This window comes from Diprion similis, chromosome 2 (genome assembly GCF_021155765.1).
Source record: "Diprion similis isolate iyDipSimi1 chromosome 2, iyDipSimi1.1, whole genome shotgun sequence".
Taxonomy (NCBI): domain Eukaryota; kingdom Metazoa; phylum Arthropoda; class Insecta; order Hymenoptera; family Diprionidae; genus Diprion; species Diprion similis.
The window spans coordinates 3,262,013-3,272,019 of NC_060106.1; the positions used below are offsets into that span (position 1 = coordinate 3,262,013).

Sequence of the window (10,007 nt, forward strand, 5' to 3'; positions counted from 1 at the left end):
AAAACAAATCGACAATCTCGATCAAATGATCAAAGCTTTGGAGATCGCTACTGGAAAAGCTTTGGATACCTTTTACGCAGATTTTAAAACAGGCAGAGACCTGTCGATTCGAAACGCTGAAATCATTTCCAAATTGGACACCGGACTAAGCGCATTGGAATATGAACGAGAGAAAGCTAACGCTGGTGACGGAACTGCATAAACCTGCACGCCGGAATCAGCCACGTCGCCGTGTAGACGTGCACGGCATCGACGAGACTTGGCAGGCGGATCTTGTTGATATGATATCGTACTCTGGGCAAAACAAAGGCTACAAGTATATGCTCACAGTCATTGATATCTTTTCAAAGTATGCGTGGGCTGTACCGATAAAGAGCAAGTCCGGGGATGATGTTACAAAGGCCATGGAATCTGTGCTAACTGAAAGACGTGTACCAAAAAAATTACACGAGGATAGAGGAATGGAATTCTACAATTCAAAATGTGAATCTCTCATGTCACGCTATGGAATCAAACTCTACTCCTCGTACAGTAATTTGAAGGCTTCGATCTGTGAACGGTTTAATCGTACGTTAAAAAGTAAAATGTGGAAACGGTTCGGTATGCAAGGAAGCTACAAGCGGCTCGACATCTTATCTGATTTAGTATCGGCTACCAACAACACGAAACACTGAACCATAAGAATGAAACCATCGGATGTCACCGTTGCGAACGAAAGGCTGGTATTACGTCAGTCGTAAGGAGGGCTTCGAGCGAAACCTACCAAACCGGAAAAGTTTAAAACCGGTGACAAAGTTCGAATCAGCACGATCAAAAACGTCTTACACGAGAAACAAAATCATACTCTAGACAACGGATATCAACGAATGGTTCATCGAAAATGTAACAAAGCGTTTGCTAACAAAGGTGAAAGATTTTCAGGAAAAGGATTCAGGCTGGTCGTTACTTAAAATTATCAATTTTGCTCGTACCACATTTTAGCTCAGCGCTACGGTATGATAGTATAAATTTTCCTATGTCTCTAGATAAAAATACCATTTCGAAATTTGAAAAACTCAACGGACTTTCCATCAATGTTTATGGTTTAGACCAAGATGGCGGGAAAAAAAGTGAAATAGTGACGATTCACTTGAGTCAGAATAAGTCTGATACGCCCGTAATTCATCTCTTGGTAGTGGAAACCGAAATAACAGACAATGACGATGATATTGATATGGAATATTGTGAAAAAAATAGAGTATTTCATTTTGCTTGGTTTCGCAATTTATCACGGTTGACAAGTTCTCGAATTCCTCAGCACCATCTTCGTATCTGGTTGTGTGATAGATGTCTGATGTACTTCCAATCTCAAAGATGTTTGGCAAACCATAAAGTCTATTGCATGAGTGTAAACGAAACCAAAGTTGATTTACCTACAGAAGAGGAAAAGATTCTGAAATTCAACAATTTTAAGCACAAAGAAAGCGTTCTGTTCTGTATTTACGCGGATCTTGAATGCTTGTTGCAAGCTACTAACATTCAAGTGTCAGAAAATAGAACAATTTACCAAAATCATGTTCCTTGCAGTGTAGCATATTACCTGCATTGCACCTCTAACGATTCCATTTTATCGTTCAAAATTAACTGCGGGGAGACTTGCATCGAATGGTTTGCGAACGAGTTGGATCAATTGGCACACTCGTTAGAAACGTATTTCAAAACCATTGTACCTATCGAGTCGCTGAACTTCAATCAAATTAACGAATTTAATTGATCAAAGGTATGTCATATTTGTGAAAAGCCGTTCACGCGCGAAGACGTGAAACACCGTGATCACTGTCATTTCACAGGAAAGTACCGTGGTCCTGCGCATCAAAGCTGTAATCTTAGCTATCAAAACTCGCATACTACCCCAGTGATATTCCACAATCTGTCGGGCTACGATTCGCATTTTTTGGATAAAGCATTGGCCACAACTTTCCAGGGTACTATTCAGCTTCTACCCGTGAACAAAGAAAAGTACAATTCGTTCACAAAATATGTCAAGGGGACAGATATAAAGTTTAGATTTCTAGATTCGTTCCGTTTTATGTTCAGCAGCCTCGAAAAATTGGCAACGCATTTGAATGATAAATAAGCCAAAAGCAATTACACGTGAATTTTGCACTAGCTCTGAAAAATTCGAGTTATCAACTAGGAAAGGTGTTTTTCCGTATGAGTACATGGATGGTTGGGAGAAGCTCGAGGACCTAAAGTTACCACCTAAAGAAAGATTTCATTCAAAATTAAATGACCAAGATATTTCGGATAACGATTACGCACACGCGTGTAAAGTTTGGCAAGCTTTTAACCTTAAAACGTTAGGCGAATATTCAGACTTATATTTGCAAACTGATGTTATTCTGTTGGCTGATGTTTTTGAGAACTTTCGACAGAATTGTTATGCCACGTACAACCTGGACCCTTTACATTATTTTACAGTGCCCGGTCTCTCGTTTGATGCAATGTTGAAATGTACCGGTATCGAACTCGAGCTTCTCACCGATATAGATATGCTTACGTTTATAGAAAAAGGCATTCGAGGTGGTGTATCCCAATGCTCTCATCAATATGCAAAGGCCAACAATGAATACATGGGAGATACTTTTAATTCAGCGCTCGAAGAGTCTTATCTCATATGTAGCAATACAAGGGGGGTTCTGCGCCACGAACCCTACCTTACCGGCAAAGCACCCTCCCCCCGCCGACGCCCAGCCCAGACGCAAACCCATCAAGGTTATCCCTAGTCCGGCGTGCCGTTAGCGTTCTGCGTTACCATTACTTTGAGCCTTGTCGGTAAGGGGCTACCATTGTTTTGATCCTTGCCGGTAAGAAATCTCCTAGATTGGCGTGCCGGTGGGTAAGAAATCCCCTAGATTGGCATTCCGGTAGGTAAGAGATCGAGCGTGATCGAGCGACTGCATTACCGAGCGCACCCGGTGAACCCTCAAACTTTCGAGCGCACCCCCGTGAATCCTCCAACGTTCGAACGAGAATTCTCGCACGTGTCGGGTTGGTAGCTTTCAGAAAGTTCAAGAAGATTCGCCGACGATCGAGAGGTTTCGAGGCGGAAGTGTGACGTTGGGAGGCTTATGCAATGACTCCGACAAGTTTCGACTTGACGTCGAGCGGTCCGAGGTCAAAGGATTGCGGTGCGACGTTGAATATGACGACCGTGAACGAATTTAGGCTTACAAACACTTCTTGGAATCGGTCGACAAGTTTCGACTTGACGTCGAGCGGCCTGCGGTCAAAGGATTTCGGTGCGACGTTGAACGTGACGACCCTGAGCAAATTCTCGGAATTTTAGGCTGACAAACAGTTCTCGGAATCGGTCGACGAGTTTCGACTTGACGTTGAGCCGCCTGCGCCTATCGGGTCTTGGTGCAACGTTAAATTCTGGAAGGTTCCGGAGCCGTGAGAAAGATAACCTACGACCCTGAACCGATTCTCGGAATCTTAGGCAGATAAACAATTCTCAGAATCGTCCGATGAGTTGCGACTTGACGTCGAGAGGCCTGCGTCCATCGGTTTTCGGCGCGACGTTGAATTCTGGAAGTTAACTGCCGAAGCTTGAAGAGTTTTCAAACGGATTGTATGCATGGTGGGAGGAATACGGCTCAGAGTCTCAGAGCTCCTCTGATGAAGCTAACCTCGAAACAATTAGAACTACGACGGCGAATTGACATATTCGTGAAAAATATTGAAGATTTGAAAAAAATTATTCACTAAAAATCTCAACTCAACGAAGTGACAAAGAAGTTGGAACGCTTGAACTTGTCAAAAAAAATATAACTCAAAGAAGAAATTTAAATAAAAATGGATTTCACCAAACTTAACAAAATCGGTAAAATGGAGGAATTCTTCCCAACGAGGAAGCTATCAGAATTGGAAGTTTGCAAAAATTATCGCATCACAAACATTCGGAGGGTACAGACTCGTTTTGATCAACGGGTGGTCGTCGACGTGGATGCAGCGTTCAGCGTATTTCTTCCGGCACGCATGACGAAGGTACTCTGCGAGGACGACGGCCTGATGCAGAACATGGTGCAAGCTGTCGAGGAGGATCGCCTGCTGTTGAAGTATCTGGGCGGCCAATATAACCAGGTGGAATTCACCGATGCGTCGATTCTCGAATAAGTTTGCACTTAATTCAAGTTTTAGACATTTAAGAAAAATTATGTGCATTATTTTTTTTAAGAATATATTTTTCATGAAATTACAAATTTTTTTTCAACACACATGTCTAGTTTCTTACACGTCTCTGAAACACAGAAATGAACAAATAATGTAATTTTAGAGCAATACGGTTTTAGTTGTAAAATAAAGGAACCAATCAATTGAATGCGTTGTAAAAGTTATGAATCTCATGTGAAATAAAGACATCAGATAATCGAATTTGTTACAAAAAGTTATGAAACAATTGTCCAAATACTTGAGAAAAAAAAAAAATAATTTTGGGAAAAAATGAATCATGTAAAAAATTAATATATAACTTTATCTCACATTTTCTGGAACAGAAATTCCCCGTTATGCTTTACCAGGCGGGCGAACACCCCCGCCTGGTAAACGCAGACTTCGTTGTCACTTTCGGACGACGTTGTGGCTAACCGCACAGTTTCCAATAGAAAATCTCTCTCCAGAAGTTCCACCCACTGCTTCAGAACTCTTACGTGCGGGAGGATCTCAACATACTCCATTTCTGAGAAAAGAATTGAACACATACGTCTCAAGGTTTATTTGCAAATTGTAAAAAAAATAAGTCCGTTAGATATCCAAAGTCCTAATTGCCCATCACACAGAACGTTGAAAAAATTGTGATATTCTGATAAACCTCACCGATGTTTATTTTTAGAACGAATTTCCAAGGGAAAAAAAATCTGAAAAAAAAAGCACACACGTTAAATTATTTCTCTTCGTTCAAGTCAAATCCAAAGTTGTTGCACGATAAACGTTAAAAACTTCATAACTGCATTGATTTCGATCACCTACCTCGACACTTTGACAGTTCAACTGCAAATGATTTCATCAGGCTTATGGAGCACCCCGCTCTTCGTACAGCTTCTTCACGTGTTTAGGTCCACAATTAGACCTATATGAAATCTCTAAGTGGTTGACACTTGTCGGTTACGTTTGTAAATTACCACTGTCTCGCTCTGCTCTGCTGAACTAGTGCAGAGGTCTCGAAATCGTAAACCTGACACCGCCGGCAAAGTCAAAACATCCCCATCGCGCACTTAGAGAACGCTATCTACTAATACTATTGCATTTACATATATCACTCTTGCGATTTTTTCACTACAACAGCTCTGTCTCGTACATGAAGCACGTTAAACTTCACTGGCGAGTTCCAAGAACTGTTACCATCTCACACGAGCAGCAGATTCGCTCGAAAAAGATTTCAAAGTTTTCGTTAAAGAATATTGTTCGCTAAGGTTCGATGATATGTGTGAGTCACGATGCACCATAAAAGGGACCGCGTCGGCGTAGAGCAATCATTCTGAAGCAAGCTTGCAACAGTAACTCTTGTCAAGTGTGCGATTGAGGAAGAAAAAGAAACGAACATGGATTCCGAAAAGTGTTTCAAATTGATAAAAATCATGGAGACAGCGTTCAAGATTTGGAGCGAAAAATTTTCACCCGCTGAGATTCAGAAATGGATCCGATTTGGAACCCAAAATACGAGGCTTCTGAACAAAATTTTGCGGAAGAACGCCTCGACGATCGGAGAGAAGACACGGATTTTGACAACGATCGGAATATTGTTATCGTTGACTGCGAAATTCCAACAATTTCGAAAAGAAGGCGACGGATTACAAAGCCGACGGCGGAGCGATCGAGTACAATGGGAAGATTTGGAGACGGCGTTCGAGAGTCGAATTAGAACAGGTGCTGTAATCAATCTGCAACACAAGGGTTTGGGTGTGTTTTTAAAAGATGCCAAATACCTGGTCGTTGCAAGACTCAAGAACATGCTACGCAAGACGGGAAGTTTGAAAGCCAACTGTGTTTTATCGTGTAACTTTAGTGTTACGAAGAACGCTGAAATTGTGGAAGACATTAAATTTTTTAACACCAAAAATCAAGTTATCCTCCAACCAACGGACATACATGGGTGGTTCGAAGAGAATGTCAAGCAGAAAGTGATGGCCAAGGTGGAAGACTTCCAAGAAAAAGACTCTGGCTGGTCTTTGACCGAAATCATGAATTTGACTGTGAATATCAACAAGTACGTGCCACTACTAGGAGGTGTGTTCACATATACACCACTACCCAAAGATATTCAAGATAAGAAGGCCGTTGTCAACATACGTAACAGCGACTCATATTGCTTTCTATGGTCGGTCACCGCAGCACTCTTTCCAGCCAATAATAGCCATCCCGACAGAGTCAGCTCTTACCCACATTTCAGCTCAGTGCTACGGTATGATGGTTTGAATTTTCCAATGTCCTTGGATCGAATTCCAAAATTCGAAAAACTCAACGATCTTTTGATTAACGTTCATGGCATAGATTGTACCGAAAAGCAAAAGCATAGTGAAACTGCACACGTTTATTTGAGTCGACACAAGTCTGATAAACCTACAATCCATCTTTTAGTGATAGTGTGTGAAATTGATGATGATGATGATGGCATGGAAAATTACACAAAGAACAGAAGAATACACCATTTTGCATGTATTCGAAATTTATCACGATTAACAAGTTCTCAAATTTCTGGTCACCGTGCTCGTACTTCGTTATGCGATAGGTGTCTGTCACACTTTCAATCTGAAAGATATTTGTAAAAGCACAATGTAGATTGCCTGAACTTAAACAAAACTAAAGTTATTTTACCAACAGAAGAGGACAAGATTCTCAAATTTTTAAATTTTACATACAAAGAAATTGTTCAATTCTGCATTTACGCAGATCTGGAATGTCTACCGCAACCCACTCTTAGAAGTATTGGGAAAACAGAACAATTTATCAAAAGCATACGCCGTATAGCCTATTATCTACATTGTGCGTTTGATGATTTAATTTCAAACTTCAAAATTAATCGTGAAGAGACTTGCATTCAATGGTTTGTGACTGAGTTAGAGAAATTGGCACATGCGTTAGAAACTTATTTCAAAACTGTTGTACCAATAGAACCGCTTAATTTCCAGCATACGCAGTATAGCCTATCATCTATATTGTGCGTTTGATGATTCAATTTCAAAATTCGAAATTAATCGTGGAGAGACTTGCATTCAATGGTTTGTGACTGAGTTAGAGAAATTGGCACATTTGTTAGAAACTGATTTCAAAACTGTTGTGCCAATAGAACCGCTTAATTTCCATCGAATCAACGAATTTTATTCGACAACAGTGTGTCATATTTGTGAAAAACCGTTTACGCTCGAAAACGTCAAACATCGTGATCACTGCCATTTTACTGGAGAGGTGCGGCTCATCGAGGCTGCAACCTGAATTATCAAAACTCACACACAATTCCTGTGATATTCCACAATCTATCGGGTTATGATTCACATTTTCTAATTAAAGCGTTGGCTGCATCGTTCGAGGGCACAATCCAGCTTCTGCCCGTAAACAAAGAAAAGTACATTTCTTTTACAAAATATCTCAAGGGAACAGATGTAAAGTTTAGATTCATAGATTTCTTCCGCTTCATGCCCAGTAGCCTTGAGAAGTTAGCAACATATCTGGGTGATGATCAAAAATCAATTACACGAAAGTTTTTCCATAATTTAGATAAATTTCAGTTATTGACTAGAAAAGGTGTTTTTCCGTATGAGTATATCGATAATTGGGAGAAGCTTGAGGACAGACGACTACCGACCAAACCACAATTTTATTCGAAATTAAACGATCGGGATATATCAGACGACGACTATGCACATGCATGTGAAGTTTGGCAAACTTTTAACGTTTAAACTTTGGGAGAATAGTCGGACTTATATTTACAGACGGATTTTTTTACTAGCCGACGTTTTTTAAAATTTTCGACAGAATTGTTGGACAACTTACAAACTGGACCCATTACATTACTACACAGCGCCCGGTCTGTCGTTTGATGCAATGTTAAAGTGTACCGGCATCGAGCTCGAGCTTCTCACTGATGTAGATATGATTATGTTTATAGAAAAAGGTATTCGAGGTGGTGTGTCGCAGTGTTCGAACAGATACGCAAAGGCCAACAACAGATATATGGGAGAGGCATTCGATCCACAAGTCGAAGAATTTTATCTTATGTATAATACTTTGATGTTAACAATTTGTACGGTGCTGCTATGAGCTTTGCTCTACCATACAGTTCCTTCGAATGGGTATCAGACTTCAGACAATGTAACGTTCTTACCATCTCGGACGATGCGGAGTTCGGTTACGTATTAGAGGTGGATTTGGAATATCGTGCGCTGCACCATTTTTGATGAAGATATGGTAATAGTCGAATTAAATAAAACGAAAGTCAAACTAAACAAACCTTTGCAGGTTTCTCCATCTTGGATCTTTCGAAAACTTATATCTCCGGTTTTCACCACAATGATATTCAAAATAAATTTGGCAACCAAGCAAAATTATCGTACACTGATACCGATAGTTGAGTATATCACATCACCGTCCCCGACATATACCAGTGTATGAAAGTGGACTTGCATAAATTCGATACATCTGATTACCCAGTCGATAACGCTTACGGAATGCCTTTAGCAAATAAAAAAGTCCTCGGCTTGATGAAGGATGAAAACAACGGTCGAATAATGTTAGAATTTGTAGGATCAAGAGCAAAGTTATACTCATTCAGGGTTTTAGGAGATAAGAACGACAAAAAACGTGCTAAAGGGGTTAAAGGATCAACATTGGGAACAAAAACTTTTAATGATTATTTGAAATGTTCTTTTCAACACAAAAATTTGATCAAAAGTCAGAATTTATTCTTATGTCAAAAGCATGAGGTTCATACTGTAGAACAGAAGAAGGTCGCACCGAGCTGGAATGACGACAAGCGGATCGTGTTTCACAACACGACCGACACGCTTCCGTGGGGATACAAGCCTAGACCTTAGTATAAGTTTTAGCTATATATAATTACCGCATCTTAATGCATAGGATATAACCATAATGTATAGTGTGTAATATGTCAACCGAGTGTCAAAAGAATAAAGATACATGCATGTAGGGTGTGCAATAAAGATGCATACCTATTTCAATGAAAATTTCGTTTATTCATACAAATATTACATGTCAGATTCATTTATCCAACTGTTGTGTGTGCTGTCAAAACCTAACCATTCAACGTATAATTTTTTTCCGTGCTTCTTGAGAACCTTCTCCACCAGATAGATGTCCGGATGTTCAACCTTGAGGAGCTCCTGTTCGTAGAAACCACCAGCGATGGGTTGATTTCAATAGTCTTTGAGCTTGTACGTCACAGGATGAGTATTTTACACTCGGCTTATTGTGAATATTTCAGTCGTCCAATTGGGAGTATAACCTTCCTCGAAGACGTTTTTGCATCTGCTGATTCGGACTTTCTCGCCAGTTCTGAACTTTGCCGCTTTGGTAGGTATCGCTCGAAGCCCTCCGTACGCCTGACGTAATAATTGCCTCTCGTTCGCAACCGTGACGTCCAATGGTTTCATTCGTATGGTTCGGTGTTTTGTGTTGTTGTAAGCCAATACCAAATCAGATAAGATGTCGAGCCACTTGTAGCTTCCTTGCATGCTGAACTGTGTCCACATTTTGCTTTTCAGCGTACGATTAAAACGTTTACAGATCGAAGCCTTCAAATTACTGTACGTGGAGTAAAGTTTGACTCCATAGCGTGTCATAAGAGATCCGAATTTTGAGTTGTAAGATTTCGTTCCTCTGTCCACGTGTAATTTTTTCGGTACACGTCCTTGAACAAGCACAGATTCCATCGCCTTTGTAACATCATCCCCGGACTTGCTCTTGATCGGCACAGCCCACGTATACTTTGAAAAAATATCAATGACTGTGAG

General features: G+C 40.4%; 1 protein-coding gene across 1 annotated transcript in view; it reads left to right on the plus strand.

The window, feature by feature from the left end:
* The window catches only part of LOC124411537 (two pore potassium channel protein sup-9), a 167,443-nt gene that overhangs the window by 25,183 nt on the left and 132,253 nt on the right, over positions 1–10,007 (plus strand). The gene's annotated exons all lie outside the window — the stretch shown is intronic.